Here is a 16,055-nt window from a genome sequence, read left to right on the forward strand (position 1 = left end):
ATTATACTACGTGAAGTAAGTCAGAGAAAGGCAAATAATGTATGACCTCATCTATATGTGGAATCTAAAAGGAGAAGAAACCCCACAAATTCATGAAGAGACCAAATTTATGGTTACCACAGGTGAGGTGGTGGTGGGAGGAGGGTACTGGAGAAAGGTGGCTAAAAAATACAACTTCCAGTTACAAGATAAATAAGTACTACAGACAGAAGGTACAACATGATGACTATAGTTAACACCACCTTAAGACATACAGGAATGGTGTTAAGAGAGTAAACCCTAAGAGTTCTCATCACAAGGAAAAAAATTCTTTCTCATGTTTTGCTTTTTCTATTTTATCTATATGATGACGGACGCTAACTAAACTAATGGCAGTAATCATTTGACAATGCAGCTGACCCTTGAACAACACAGGTTTGAACTGTGTGGGCCCAGTTATAAGCAGATTTTTCACAGTACAATACTGTAAATGTATTTTCTCTTCCTCATGATTTTCCTAATAACATTCTCTTTTCTCTAGCTTATTTTATTGCAAGAATGGTACCTAACACATGTCACACAAAATGTGTGTTAATCAACTCTCCATGTTATCGGTAAGTCTTCTGATCAACAGTTGGCTATTAGAATTAAATTGCTGGGGAGTCAAAAGGTATATATGTGGATTTCTACTGTGGACAGGGTCAGCACCCCTCACTCCCACGTTACTCAAGGATCAACTGGATATGTAAGTAAAACCATTATGCTGCACACCTTAAGTTTATATAGTGATGCATGCAAATTATATCTCAATAAAACTAAGAAAAAATTAAAAATAACAATGGGGGGGAAGAAACAACATGCAAAGGTTGACTGCATTTCTCAAAATAAACAATGACCAATCTGAAAAAAAAAACCACTTAAAATGATACCATTTAAAAAACCATCAAAAAGAATACAGTATTTAGGAATAAACCTAATCAAAGAGGCTAAAGACTTATTACTGAAAAAACTACATTGCCAAAAGAAATTGAAGATGATAAAAATAAAAGACATCCAGTGTTCATGGGTTAGGAGACTTAATAACATTAAAATATTAATACTACTCAAGGTAGATTTAATCCAATCCTTATCAATATCCCAATGGCATTTTTGCAGACAAAAAATTTCATTCTAAAACTTACATGGAATTTCAAGGGACCTTAAATAGCAAAAACAATCTTGAAAAAGAAGAACAAAGTTACAAGTCACACTTACTGATTTTAAAACTTACACAAAGCTACAGTAATCAAAACAGTGTGGTAGTGGTACAGACTACAGACTACACTCCCACATATAAGATCATAAGACTTTTTGACAAGGATGTCAAGAACATTCCAAAGGGATAGACAGTCTTCTCAAAAAATAATGCTGAGAAATCTGAATTAACATGAAAAAGAATGAACTCTTGGACTCTTACTTTCAAATGTTCAATCAACATCATATACCTGGAATAAATACCACCTGCTTGTACTATATAATTGTTTTTACACATTATTTGGTTCAATTTGCTAATATTTTCTTGAGAATTTTTTGCGTCTAAGGTTAGAGATGTTAAGTCTACAGTTTTCTTGTTTTTGTACTTTCTCTGCCTAGTTTTGGTATCAGTGTAATACTAGCTTCATAAAATGAAATGGAAAGTGTTCCCTCTTCCATTTTCTGGAAAAGATTAGATATAATTGGTGTTAATTCTTCTTAAATTTGTTTAAAATAATTCTCCAGTTTGGAATTTTCCAGTTAAACTTCCATCTTGGCCTAAAGATTTCTTTTCTGGAAGTTTCACAATTCTAAATTCAATGTCCTTACTAGTTATTGGTCTATTAAACATTAATTGTGTATTGAGTAAGTTGCAGTTGGTTGTGTTTTTAAGATATTGGGCCATTTCATACTAATTGTTAAATTTATGTCTGTAAAATTGTTCATAGTAAGCTCTTATCATCCCTGTAATATCTATAGGGTCTACAGTGATATCCACCATTACATTATTAAATAGGTAATTTTTATCTACTTTCTATCTTTATCAGTCCTGCTAGTTTATCAAGCTTATTGATTTTTCATATAAGTAGCTTTCCATTTCAGTGATTTTTCTCTCTTTAATTTCATTTATTTCTACTCTTAAATTTATTATTTTCATTTTCTGTTTACTTTGGGCTTAGTTTGCTTTTCATTCTCTATTATATGAAATCTTTCCCTTTTCAAATGTAACATTTTAACACTGTAAATTTCTCAACATTGCTTCAGCTGCATTCCTCGTATTTTGTTATGTCGTATTTTCATTTCCATTAAATTTCTTTTTCTGAGAATTTTTAAGCCATGGATTATTTAGAAGCAGGTTTAATTTTCAACAGACAGATATTCTCCTATTACTGACCTCTAATTTGATTCCATTATGGTCACAGAACATTCTATATGATTTAGATTCTTATACATTTCTTCAGGCTTGTTTCATTGCTGAAAGGGGTTGTCTATCTTCATGAGTGTTTCATGGGCACTTGATTAAAATGTGTATTCCTATGTGGTTAGGTAGAATGTTCTATATGTGTCATTTAGATCCTGTTGGTTTATCGTATTCAGATTTTTTATATTCTTGCTGGTTTTAGGTCTAATAGTTTTATCAGTTGCTGAGAGGAGAATGTTAAAGTGTTCAATTATAACTGTGGATTTATCTCTTCCTTTTTCAACTTTACCTTCTTTTTTATTTTATTTTTTTTAGTGTAGATTAGGGCTCTATCATTTGGTATATACACATTTAGGATCATTATGTCTTCCTGGTAGATTGATGCTTTTATCATTATTTAATGTACCTCTTGGTCTCTAGTAATTTTTTCTATTCTGAAGTCAACTTAACAGAAATTAATGTAACCATTCTTGCCTCTTTTTAAGTTAATATTTGCATGGTATATCCTTTTTCATCTTTTTATTTCCAGCCTACTTATGTCATTGAATTTGAAGTAAATTTCTTGTAAGCTACATATAATAGGGTTGTGTCTTTTATCTACTCTGTCATTTTCTTTTTTTTGATTGATATATTTATACCATTGACATTTAAAGTAATTTCCAACCTGCAAATTAAATGTTCCTATTTACTTGTGGCAGGCATGACAGTGTTAGAAGAGCCACTTAAAAACCAGAAGAATAATGACTCAATATAGAGAACCTCACTAAACAGATACAAAAGGAATCAGACAAAACTTTATAAAACACAACCAAATAAATATTCTGGTGCTGAACAACAATTAAAATGAAAAATTCATTAGTGTATTTCAAAAGGAGATCTGAGCAAGTAGAAGAGACTATCAGTGAATGTGAAAGTAGATCAATTGAAATTACATAGTCTGAGAAGTAGAAAGACTAAAGAATGAAGCAAAATGAGGCCTGTGGACACCATCAAATGTACCAATCTATTTATAATGAGAGATGAAGAAAGAGAGAAAGAGATAGAAAGAATATTTCAACAAATAATGGACATATATATCCAAAATCTGATTAAAGACATGAAACTGAACAGCCAACAAATTCAACAAACTCCAAGAAAGATAAACTCCAAATAGATCCAGACTAAGTCACATTAACATAAAATGGTCAAAACACAAACACAATGAATGAATAATTAAAGAAACAGGAGAGAAGTCATATACATTGGGCTACTAAGTAAGATTACAAGCTAATTTCTCAGGGTACCTGGGTGGCTCAGTCAGTTAAGTATTGGACTCTTGATTTCGGCTCAGGTCATGATCTCATTAGATCTCATTAGATCAAACCCTATGTAGGGCTCCACACTGGGCACGGAGCCTGCTTAAGATATTCTCTCTCAGGGGCACCTGGGTGGCTCAGTCGGTTAAGCGTCCGACTTCAGCTCAGGTCATGATCTCACAGTCTGTGAATTCGAGCCCCGCGTCGGGCTCTATGCTGACAGCTCAGAGCCTGGAGCCTGCTTCAGATGCTGTGTCTCCCTCTCTTTCTGCCCCTCCCCTGCTCATGCTCTGTCTCTCTCTGTCTCAAAAATAAATAAAAACATTAAAAAAAATTAAAATAAAATAAAATAAAAAATCATATTATTAAAAAAAAAAAAGATATTCTCTCTCTCTCCCCCCCACCCTTGCCGCTACCCTGCTTGAACATGCTCTCCTCCTCTCTCGCTCTCTCTAAAAAAAAAAAAAAAAAAAAAAAAAAAAGCTAGTTTCTCATCCTATACCATGGAGGCCACAAAGCACTGACATAATAAAATAGAGAAAGAAAGAGGGGCACCTGGGTGGCTAGTTGGTTAAGCATCTGACTCTCGATTTTGGCTCAGGTCATAATCTCATGGTTTGTGAGATGGAGCCTCTTGTGGGGCTCTGCACTGACAGAGTGGAGCCTGCTTAGGATTCACTCTCTTCCTCCCTCCCTCTCTGCCTCTCCCCTGCTCACACTCTCCCACTCTCTCTCAAAATAAATAAACTTAAAAAAAAAAAGTGCCAAAAGAAAAAAAATTGACCAAAAATTCTATACCCAGCAAAATTATCCTTAAAAAAAAAAAAAGGAGGATTACAACAGTCTCAGATAAATAAAAGCTGAAGATAGTTGACCACTAGTAGACCTGCCCCACAAGAAATGTTAAAGGGAATCATTCAGCTACAATGAAAGGACATTATATCATAACTCAAAGCTATCAAAAAAGATAACAATGATAAAGGCAACTACATGTGTAAACATAAAAGCCAGTACCACTGTATAAAGTAACTTAGGACAGTAACAACAAAACAGAAGAACGATGAAGCTGTATAAGAACAGTTTTTACACTACTGATACAGAGCTGGTATTAATTCAAACTAGAATGTTATAATCTTAAGATATTAATTGAAATTGCCAAAGTAAACACAAGAGAACTAAAAAATACACATAAAAGGAAATGAGAGAAAACGAAAATGATGCACAACACAAAGACCAATTAACACAAAAAAGGCAATAATGGATAGAACTACACAGATTATCAATAAGACGAATTGGACATACCAGACATGTACAGAATAATCTACCCAACAACAGCAGAATATACATTCTTTTCAAGTACATATGGAACATTCTTCAGGACAGACCACGTGTTAGGCCACAAAACAAGTCATAAATATTCAAGAATGAAATGATACAAATACCTTTTCTGACCAAAATGAAATGAAACTAGAAATCAATAGCACAAAGAAAACTGGAAATGCACAAATCTGTGAAAATTTAACAACACCCAAACCACCAAAGGGTCAAAACAAAGAGAAAAAGGGAAATTAGAAAATACCTTGAGACAAAGAAAAATGAAAACACAACATAACAAAACTTGTGGAACACAATGAAAGCAATGCTAACAGGGGAAATGTATAGTTGTAAATAAGTTTAAAAAAAGAAAAAATCTTAAATCAACAACCTCACTTTACAACTCTGGAAATTATAAATGGAAAACATTAACACAAAGCTAGAAGAAAGGAGGAAATAATATACATTACAGCAGAGATAAGTGGATAGAGAACACAAAAACAATAGTAAAAACAATGAAACAAAAGGTCGGCTTTATGAAAAGATCAACAAAATTGACAAGTCCTCAGCGAGCTAATTAAGGAAAAACAGAAGACTCGAATTAACATCAATTCTCTTAAAACTCTTCCAAAAAATCGAAGAGGAGGAAACATTTCCAATCTCATTCAATGAGGCCAACATTACTTATTCTGGTACCAAAGCTAGACAAAGACACAAGAAAACTACAGACCAGTATCTCTGATGAATATAGATACAAAAAATCCTGAACATAATAAAACCAAACTGATTCAATAGCACACTGAAAGGATTATTACACCATGACCAAGTGGGATTTATTCCCAGAAGGCAAAGATGATTGAACACATGAAATCAATCAGTGTAATATACCACATTAACACAATGAACAAACACTACATAACCACTCAATTGATGCAGAAGAAACATTTAACAAAATGCAACACCATCTCATGATATAAAAACATGGTAAAAAACTAGGAATAGAAGAAAACTACCTCAATATAATAAGGCCCATTTATGAAAAGCACACAAGTAAAAATCACACTCAATGGAAAAGAAAGCTTTTCCTCTAACATCAGGAATAAGACAAGGTTGTATGCTCTTGCTACTCCCATCAAACATAGTACTAGAAGTCCTCACAAGAGCAGTTAGGCAAGAAAAAAATAAAGCCATTCAAATTGGAAAGGAAAAAATAAAACTATCTCTCTTCATAGACAACCTTATGCAGAAAACCCAAAAGACACCAAAAAAAAAAAAAAAAAAAAAACAAAACAAAACAAAACCCAAAACTATTATAACTAAATAAACAAATTCACCAATGTTGTAGGATATAAAATTAATACACAAAAATCAGTTGTGTTGGGGCGCCTGGGTGGTTCAGTCGGCTAAGTGTCCAACTTCAGCTCAGGTCATGATCTCATGGTTCGTGGGTTCAAGCCCCACATCGGGCTCTGTGCTGACAGCTCAGAGCCTGGAGCCTGCTTCAGATTTTGTGTCTCCCTCTTTTTCTGCCCCTCCCCCACTCATGCTCTGTCTTTCTCTCTCTTAAAAATAAATAAATGCTAAAAAAAATCAGTTGTGTCTATACATTAACAATAAACAACCTCGAAACAAATTAACAATCTCATTTACAAAAGCATCAATAAGAAAAAAAAAACAGGAATAAACTTAACCAAGGAGATGAAAGACTTGTGCACTGAAAATCATAATACATTGCCAAAGAAAATTAAGGAAAACACAAACAGAAAAATAACCAGTGTTCAAGGACTGGGAGACTTAATATTAATAAGTCCATATTATCCAAAGCAATCAACAGATTCAACATAATGACTATCAAATTCCCAATGGCATTTTTTTTGGGAAAAGTTGATAAATTTACCCTAAATTTCATATGAAATCTCAAGGGATCTCAAAAGTCAAAGCAATTTTGAAAAGGAAGAACAAAATTGCATGTCTTACATTTCTTAATTTCAAAATAAATTTGCAAAGCTATAGTAATCAACACATTCTGGTACTGGCATAAAGACAAACAGACCAAAGGAACCGAAAAGAGAGTCTGGAAATACACTCACAAAACAGTGAAATGATCTCTGCCAAGGATGCCAAAACCTTTCAACAAAAACTGGATACTCTCTTCAACAAATGATGCTGGGAAAATGGGATAAACACATACAAAAGGGTGAAGCTGGATCCTTATTTTATACCATAAACAAAAATTAACTCAAAATGAGCCACAGACCTAAATGTAGGATCTAAAACTATAAAACTCTTAGAAGAAAACATAGAGGAAAAGTCTTCGTGACATTTAACTTGACAATAATTTCTTGAATATGATACCAAAATCACAGACAACAAAAGCAAAAACAGACAAATGGAAGTACATCAAACTTAAAAACTTCCATGCATCAAAAGGCACAATCAGCAGAGTGAACAGGCAGGTAATCTACAGAATGGGAGAAAATATTACCAAATGTAGACATGGTAACTAGTTAATGTCTAAAATATATTTTAAAAATTCTTGCAGAACAAAAAAACAAATAATTAAAAAATAGGCAAAGGACTTGAAAAGATGTTTCTTTAAATATAATCTACAAATGCCAACAAGCATATGAAAAAAATGCTCATCATCATTAATCATCAGACAAAGGCAAATCAAAACCATAATGAAGTATCATTGCCATCCATTAGGATAGTTCCCTCAAAGAAATGACAGAAAATGACAAATGTTGGTGAAGATGTGGACAACCTAGAACCCTGTGAACTATTTGGGGGACTGTAAAGTGGTGCAAAAACAGGATGGAGGCTCCTAGAAAACTTAGAAATAAAACTATCATATGATCCAGCCATAACAACACTTTGCGGTATATATTCAAAAAAATTTAAGGAAGACTCTTGAAAGATATTCGCATACTCATGTTTATAACAGCACTATTCACAATAGCCAAGAGGTGGAAGCAACCCAAACATCTACTGATGGATAAATCAATAAAGGAAATGTGGTATATAAATACAATGAAATACTATACAGCCTTAAACAGGAAGAAAATCCTGTCACAAGCTACCAAATGGATGAAGCTTAAGAACATTATGCTAAGTGAAATAAGTCAGTCACAAAAAGGCAAATATTATATGATTCCACTTATATGAGGTATCTAAAATAGTCAAATTCATGAGAACACAAAGTTGAATGTGGTCACCAGGGGCTGGGAGGAAGGGCAAAATGGGAAGCTGCTGTTTAATCGGTATCGAGTTTCAGATTTACAAAATGAAAAAGTTCTGGATATCTGTTTCACAAAATATACTTCATAAGTATATTGTGAATATACTTAATACTATTGAACCATAAACTTGAAAATGATTAAGATGTGCATAGCAGCACTATTCACAAGAGCCTGAAGTTTTAAGCAACCCAAATGTCCATCCACAGGTGAATGGATAAAGAAACTATCGCACAGCCATACAACAGAATGTTATTCTTATTCAGGCATAAAAAGAAATGAAGTACTCATATGGTACAACATGGATCAGCCTCAAAAACATTATGCTAAGTGAAAGAAGCCAGACACAAAAGGTTACATACTATACAAGGCATTTCATATGAAATATCCAGGATAAGCAAAGTCATAGAGATAATAAGCAGATTAGTGGTTGCCAAGGGCTGTGGGTAGAGGGAAGAACGAGGACTGACTGCTTACTGGGTACAGGGTTTCCTTGCGTGTGATGAAACATAATGAAACTGATTACAGGTATAACTGCACAATATTGTAAATCTAAAAGGTCACTAAATTTTATACTTTAAAATTAATAATATATTTTAGGTTAATTGTACCTTCAAGAAAAAAAATCAATTGCATTTCCATATACTAACAATGAACGTATAAAACCTGAAGTTAAAATCACAATACTATCTCCTTAGTGAAACATAAAATACCTGTGTGCTGAAATTACAAACGCTAATGAAAGAAATAAAGACCTAAATAATGGAGAGACAGATTGGAAGATCAATCAATATAGTATAGACTTATTCTTCCCAAACTGATCTATAGGTTTATTACAAATCCTATCAAACCCTGGGAATGATTTTGATAGACATAAACAAGCTTATTTTAAACTTTATATGAAAAGGTACAGGCTTAGATTAGCTAAAATAAACTTGAAAAGAATAAAGTGGGAAAATCATTACAGCATATTATATCACAGTATACTACAACATACTATACACTTAAATTACAACACAGTGTACACCTATAATCGTCAAGACAGCATGGTACTAGATAGACATATAGACCAAAGGAACAGAATAGGTACCCAGAAACAGATCCACACAAATATGCCCAACTAATTTTTGACAAAGCTCCAAAAGCAGTTCATAGAGGAAAGATAGCCTTTGCAACAAAATGGTGCTAGAGAAATTAAATGTCCATAGGACAAAAAAGAACCACAAACTGAATCTTACAACTCATAAAAAACTAACTCAGAATGGATCACCACAGACTTGAATGTAAAAAGCAAATCTACAAATTTTTTAGAAAAAAAAAATAAGGAAATCTCTTCAGGATTTAGAGCAAAGAATTCCTAGACCCTGACAACGAGAGCACAATTGAAAAAAAAAAAAAAGATAAACCGAATATCATCAAAATTTGAAAATTTAAAGACCTTGTTAAGAGGATAAAAACACAACTTACAGACTGGGAGAAAGTACTTAGAAACCCCTTATCTGACAAAGGACCAGTAGCTCTAATATATAACTCTCAAAACAACAGTAAAATAAATAAGCAATCCAATTAGAAACTGAGCAAAAGACATGAACAGACATTTCATTTAAGAGGAGATAAAAAATGCAAAAAAATCACTTGAAAAGATGTTGAGCATCATAAGCCATTAGGGAAATCCAAATTAAAAACACAATGAGACATCACTACACACTTTTCAGAATGGCTACAGTAGAAAAAAATTCAAAATTACTTCTAGCACCTAATGCTTGCAAGAATATGGAGAAACTGGATCACTTATTTACTACTGAAAAACAATTTGGCCAGTTGTGATAAAACTAAACATGTAGCTAGCATTTGTACTCAGCAACTGCACTCTGGGGCATTTATTCTAGAGAAATCGGAACTGATGTTTATATACAAACCTGTACATACAAATGTTCATATGAGCTTTATTCATAACAGCCCCAAAATGGAAATAATCTAGACTTTTGTTCTTCCATAGGTGAAGAGTTAAACTGTGAAACACTGACACCATGGAATACTACTTAGCAAAAAAAACAATGAACTAATCAACGTATATATACAACTTGGATGAATCTTGAGGGAACTGTCCTGATAGAAAAAAACAACACCAAAATGTTGTACATTTGTATATACATATGATTCCATTTATATAACATTCCTGAAATGAAAAAAAATTACAGAAATTGGAAACATTATTGCTTACAAGGGATTAGGGAATGGGGAGAGAGGAACCAAGTAAGTTATGAAATGGCATCATTAGGCACCGTTGGAAGGGAAGAACATAGAAGGAATGAAGTATAAATATGTATGGTTATAGGGAAATTTAAGGGGGAGAATATTACTTAAATAAAAGTATAACCTTTTATAAGCTAGAAAAACTAACTTGTCTGCCACTCTGTCATCTAACTAAAAATAAAATTTGATTAGATATTAAATATTATATGTAAGTAGTGACATTATTCAACAAATATGTATTGAGTATCTCTGTAAGAAGAACTACTCTAGATGGTGAGTATACAATGGTGAACAAAGCAGGCAAGGTCCTACTCATATTTAACTTTTCTCCAAATGATTTTCTCTACCTGCCCCCCCCCCCACCTACATCCCCCTCCAAATGATTTTTTGAATCATGAGTAACCTTAAATCTTCAGGACAGTTTTAACCTAAACTTTGCTACTCAGACTGAAAAATGTCTCCATCACCAACTATTATCAGAATTCATATTTAGCTACTATGTATTAGACAATGTTAATGGAAATCCAAGACTTAACACATTTAACATACTCTTAGCAACTCAAGTATCTTTGGTAAGATTCCTGCCATCAATAGTATGATTATTTATTCATTAAGGGTATTAAATCTTGTTTAATTAATAAGGAGAGGCCAGAAACTCTAATAAAAACAGCATCGCATAAATCTGTAAGGAGCAAACCATTTTTCAATAATCTTTAAGTCTTTTTATTCCACCCTACCACCACTCTGAAGTCAGGCCTGTATTCTCCTGCTATTAACTGGTCGTCCTGAATCCAATCTAGCTTCTCCAATCTGTTCTCCACATGTTGTTTTTTTTTTTTTTTTTAATCTTTATTTATTTTTGAGAAAGAGAGACAGAGCATGAGAGGTGGAGGAAAGATAGCCTTCTGTGAGGGTGACACAGAATCAGAAGCAGACTCCAGGCTCTGAGCTGTCAGCCCAGAGCCCCACGCATGGCTTGAATTCATGAACCACGAGATCATGACCTGAGGTGAAGTCAGATGCTCAACCGACTGAGCCACCCAGGTGCCCCTATTCTCCACATTTTAATTAGGGATGTTTTTCTTTTGTTGCTGTTTTTTTTTTTTTTTTTTTTTTAATTTGAGAGAGAGAGAGTGAGAGAGCGAGAGAAGAGCGAGAGAGCACACGCGGGAAAGAGGGGCAGAGGGAGAGAGAGATTCAAACACAGAGTTTGATCCCATAACCCTGGGATCACGACCTGAGCCAAAACCAAGAGTTGGATGCTCAACCAGCTAAGCTACCCAGGTGCCCCAATTAGGGACGTTTTTTCTAAAAAACAGATCTGATCATGTTACTTCTTCACATTTTAACTCCTTAAAATGATGTCTCATTAGAGTTAATCCAACTCCTTTATTTTTTTAATGTCTATTTGCATGTCTATTTTTGTCTTTAATGTCTATTTAATGTCTATTTAATGTCTATTGACAGAGAGCAACAGATCATTAGCGGGGGAGGGGCAGAGAGAGAGGGAGACAGAATCTGAAGGAGACTCCAGGCTCTAAGCTGTCAGCACAGAGCTTGATGTGGGGCTTGAATTCACCAACAGTGAGATCATGACCTGAGCCAAAGTTGGATGCTTAACCGACTGAGCCACCCAGGCAACCCAATGCAAACTTAAAATGGTTTATAAAGCCCTCAATAAAATATCTTAAGACTTACTCTCCCTTTTATGTCTTGACACTACCAGCTCCCCGCCCCCCTCCATGTAGGACTCTACACCCAAGATATGCCACATTTTTGGGGTGCCTGGGTGGCTCAGTCAGTTAAGCCTCTGACTTGATTTCAGTGGGGTCATGATCTCATAGTTTGTGGGATTCTCTCTCCCTCTCTCTTTGCCCCTCCCCCACATGCTCTCCTTCTCTATCAAAATAAACATAAACAATTTTTTTAAAAAAGATACACATTTTTTTTCAGTTGCTCCAATCTTCCCTTCTCTTTTCTCTCATCTTTTCCACATGTTATTTCTTTTGCTAACAACAGTCCTTCCCCAAATTTTTATCTAGATAAAACATTAATAGTTCTTCCAGGTTTTAGTTTAAATGTCACTTCTTGGCATATTTCCATTCAATCATTCAAAAAATCTTTACTAAATGCTTATTGAGAGTCAAGTGCTATACTCCGTGCTTACATACTAGTAAATAAAACAGACGTGGTCCTTGTCATCCAGGAACACAAACTCTTAACAACACTAATCACATTTTATTGTAATTACATGTTTCATCATCTTTCCTCTTCATACTAATAACTAGTATCAATTACAAGCCAAAACCAATGTAGCTGTAATAACCAACTCAGAAAACAATGAATAAATCAATAAAATCTTAAGTATACTGATAACTGATCATATGACAGATATACCCATAGTTCCCAGCCTTGATAGAAGACCCTAAAATGTTTCAAATATCTCTTTAATAGTCAGTCATCTCAAAAGAACAGTAGATTAGAGGTCAGAAGACTTAGGTTCTAATTCTTCTATCTTTGCAATTCTCTATCTGACTTCACACTAGTCTTTTATTATTTACAAATCACATACTCTTAAGTACAACAGTGTAATATGTAAGTGAATGGTCAGTATGGAGTCTTTCACAGTATAATTTATTTCTTGATTGGTTCAAAATTAGACTTGTTAAAAAAGTTTAGGGGGCAGCTGGGTGGCTCAGTCGGTTAAGCATCTGACTCACGATATCGGCTCAGGTCATGATCTCACAGTTCATGAGTTTGAGCCCCACATCGGGTTCTGTGCTGATGGTGCAGAGTCTGCTTGGGATTCTGTCTCTCCATCTCTCTGTCCCTGCCCTACTTTGTACACACACACTCTCTCTCTCTCAAAATAAATAAATAAACTTAAAAAAAATTAAAAAATAAAAATAAAGTTTGAAAAACAGAACAAGGAAACCATTTAAATAATGACTTCCAAAACTATAATAAATTATAAACTTTAGTACACTTAAGAAAATGCCAGTAACTTTGATAACACGGACATCCAGTTAAATGAAACCATTTTATAAAATAATTTCTAGCAACTAAAATAAGACTTTTAGTTCATACTCCCTCTGCCCACATTTTCCCAAGGCCATCCTACAATCAAAATCCTACTCTTGTCTTCAAGGTCCAACTCAAACACCACCTTCCTTCAACAAAGCCCTTCCTGATCTTTCCCTTCAAAATTCCCTTGTTAGTGCAACTATACTCCCCTACATACACCTGACAGTATTATGTTCATGAGCTATAATTAGCTATATGGCACTGAGAATTCAAATTACCAATGCACACTTAACATATAGCAAAGTGCCTAGAACATTATGTTTCAGTTAAGGTCTTACTGAATATCTTGTTTTATTTTAGCACTTCTATTTATAGTTTAGACCTACCACAGAAGGTTAAACTATAGTAATATCAAAATTCTTTGGTTTGACAGGGCAGTTTTATGGTTCCCTGTTCACACACTGGAATGACATTCGCCAATTAGCCTTTAACTGTCAAGTTGAAAACCACTTCAGATTTGAGGATAAACTTTTATAACAAGTACAGGTCTAGATGAAACTTTCTTTGAAAAAATAGAATGAGAAAATAGGTTCCAAAACAAATCAATGCAGCCTACTTAACCTTTTAGACAAATTAAAAGACAAAGTGAAACCAAGGATGAGTTTTCAGAGGTATAGGCAAACAGATATAATCATATCCAGGAGAAAAGGCATCACATTGGAAAATACTACACAAAAAAATACACCCCAAAGAAGGCAATAAAAACAATTCAGAGAAAGCCATCATAATGTTATGGATTTTCTCAGCTCTTTTTTTTTTTATCTTAAATTTAGTAATTTCTACAAGCTAGATAAGAGACATTTACAGCTTATCACACATGCTGAGGGTGGTAAACACACACATATACATACACACACATACACACACAGTTTTCTAAAGCTTTAATTACAAGAGACAACAGCTTTTGAGCAGCATGTTATTAATCTAAATTTAATTAACCTAATATTTAGTAATGGTTTTTGTTTTTATTTTATTTACAGACTACACTAGCATTAGTTGGGAGCAAATTGCAAAGAAATCCATCACAAGGAAATATGTGTTCTAAGTAAACAGTATGAAGGTAACAAGACAAACAATCTGATTATTCAATATTAAATAACTGAATGCAACACATAAAACACAATAGTATGTTAATTGGTGGATTTAACAATAAAGGAGAAAAATTTTTGCCAATTATATATTCTTTGATGGAATTAAGTTACGATGAAGGGAGCATAGCATACCTTTGAGCAATCTCACAACTAAAGGAATACACAAGCCTTCTCTAGGCTCAGACCTCGTTTGTGGCAACATAGCTAAGCATGCCAAGAAAGTCGGAATTGTCATAAATACAGGACCCATTATGGTGCCTCTCTCAGGAAAATGGTGAAGAATAATGAAATAAGCCAGCACATCAAGTACACTTGCTCCTTCTGGGGCAAAACCAAGATAAAAAGACAAGCTGTGGGCATCTGGTGTTGGGATTCCTGCGTGAAAATGGTAGTTGGTAGTGCCTGGACCTGCAACACCACCTCCACTGCCACAGTAAAGTCTGCCATCAGAAGAATGAAGGGGCTCAATGACCATAGAAACTCTATCATTTGAAACACTGCTACGCTATAATGAATGGGTTTGTTTTGTAGCAAAATTACTTTGGCTTGTTGTTAAATTTATTAATTTGATGTTTCAATTTGTGTCGCATTAATTTTGCTTTCCCAAAAGACCTAGAAATTTAAAATCCTTCTAATTAAAAAAAAATGCACCAATAAATACACTTTTCACTGATTAGACTGACATGGATTAAAACACAAGTTAATATTCAGTGGGGTGTGGGGAAAGAGATATTCTCAAACACTGCTAACAAAAATGTTAAGTGATACAATCTTATTGCAATTTTGCAATATATATCAGAAATTAAAATGCACATATACACTCACCTGCAATCCACTGCTACAAATTATCCTACATTCTCACACAATTCCAATAATTTAGTGAAATATATATACAGTGAAGAATATTGATTGCAGCATTATATAAACAGGAAAAAACCCTGAGATTTACCCAAGTATCTCTATCAGTAAGGAAACAATTATATTAAATGTAATACATATATGGAAAAATGTCCAAGATATAACTGGCAAGTGGAAAGAGAAAGATGCAGAATATATACCTGTTCTTTCTGATGATTTATGGGGAGTACAGAGCTGGGTGAGAGAGGGAAGTTTTACTTATTGGAAACATTTCTATATTATTTGCTCTTATGCAAATAAGCTTATGTGACTTCTTTAAAAAATAACATTTCCAAAATCCTAAATGTTACTTGGCAATATATTTGAAAAAGGTGAAATGCACATTGTGCAATCTCATCTAGAATGAAGGACATATATTTTTGTTAATTTAAAAGTTTTCTTTTTCACATTACAACAAAGGGCAGCACAACTACACTGCTACTAAAGTGAAGCATAGAGAGATTAATTT

At 33.9% G+C, this 16,055-nt stretch overlaps 1 protein-coding gene and 1 pseudogene across 26 annotated transcripts in view; one reads left to right on the forward strand and one right to left on the reverse strand.

Moving 5' to 3' along the window:
* The window catches only part of ZNF644 (zinc finger protein 644), a 104,786-nt gene that overhangs the window by 55,011 nt on the left and 33,720 nt on the right, over nt 1–16,055 (reverse strand). The window lies entirely within an intron of this gene.
* LOC109502993 lies at nt 38–15,182 on the forward strand (annotated as a pseudogene).

Source organism: Felis catus, chromosome C1, assembly GCF_018350175.1.
Source record: "Felis catus isolate Fca126 chromosome C1, F.catus_Fca126_mat1.0, whole genome shotgun sequence".
Taxonomy (NCBI): Eukaryota; Metazoa; Chordata; class Mammalia; order Carnivora; family Felidae; genus Felis; species Felis catus.